We start from the raw sequence: 1,332 nt of genomic DNA, 5'->3' as shown, positions 1-1,332 counted from the left end.
CAGAGAGCTGGTCAATGACCAGGGAGGACAGAAGGAGAATTGATGCTTTTGAGCTTTGGTGTTGGAGAAGAGTGCTGAGGGTACCATGGACTGCTAAGAAAACAAACAGGTTCATCCTAGAGAGGGTTAAACCGGGCTGCTCCTTGGAGGCAAGGATTCTGAGACTTCGTCTGACATACTTTGGAGATGTTGTAAGGAGAGACTGGTCCTTGGAGAGAGAAATCATGCTTGGGAGGGTGGAGGGCAGGCACAGGAGGGGAAGGCCCTCTGGGACATGGATTGATTCGGTGACTGGGACAATTGAGATGAGTGTGTTGGAGACAGTGAGATTGGCATAGGCCAGAGCAGAATTTAGAGCTGTTGTACATAGGGTCACTATTAGTCGCAAGCGACTTGATGGCACATAACAACAACAACAGCAAGATTTATAGCTTTGGAAACCCAAGGAAGTGTTACCATCAGTCAGAATTGACCACAGTTGGTCATTCCCACCATGCATGCTGTCATATTCTTAAGGAGGGAAGCCCTCTAGAGCCAATAACCTTCTCTATCCTTTCACTTACTGTCCCTGCTGACCTACTCTGTCCAGAATGCAAAGCCCTCCCAGCCACAGCACTGAGTCTCCAATAATGACGCTTGTCCCTTTCAGCTCCTCCTGGACTCTTAGCTCCTGGAGGGAAAGTACAGCCTCTCATCTGATTTTGTAAACTTGCCATGCATGGAATCAAATAGCACTTCTCTGCCTTAACTGCACATTAGAATTATTTGAGGAGCTCAGAAAAATCTCTACTCATATCAGTTCAATCAGAATCTCTTGTGGCGATGGCCCTGAATATGTATTTTTCAGAAATCTCCTTTGAAGAATATTTGTGGACCATTTACTGAATGGTTATCAACCCAAATTTTATACCTATTCAATAGATGGTGAATAAATATTGGTAGCTTGTTGTTGTTATGTGCCGTCGAGTCATTTGCGACTCATAGCGACCCTATGTACAACAGCCCTAAACCCTGCTCTATCCTCCGCCAATCGCATTGCCTCTGACACACCCATCCCTATTACCCCAGTCACTGAATCAATCCCTCATAGAGGCTCTTCCCCTCCTGCGCTGTTCCTCCATCCTCCCAAGCATGATGTCCCCCTCCAAGGACCTGTCTCTCCTTAAAACATGTCCAAAGTATGTCAGACGAAGCCCCAGAATCCTTGCCTCCAAGGAGTAGCCTGGTTTAACACTCTCTAGGATGAAACTGTTTTCTTGGCAGTCCAGGGTACATTCAATACCCTTCTCCAGCACCACAGCTCAAAGGCATCAATTCTCTTTCTATCCTCCC

The sequence above is a fragment of the Elephantulus edwardii genome, unplaced genomic scaffold (assembly GCF_000299155.1).
Source record: "Elephantulus edwardii isolate Elephantulus edwardi_28Jun2011 unplaced genomic scaffold, EleEdw1.0 scaffold00275, whole genome shotgun sequence".
NCBI classification, from domain to species: Eukaryota; Metazoa; Chordata; class Mammalia; order Macroscelidea; family Macroscelididae; genus Elephantulus; species Elephantulus edwardii.
This window is presented reverse-complemented; position numbering follows the sequence as displayed.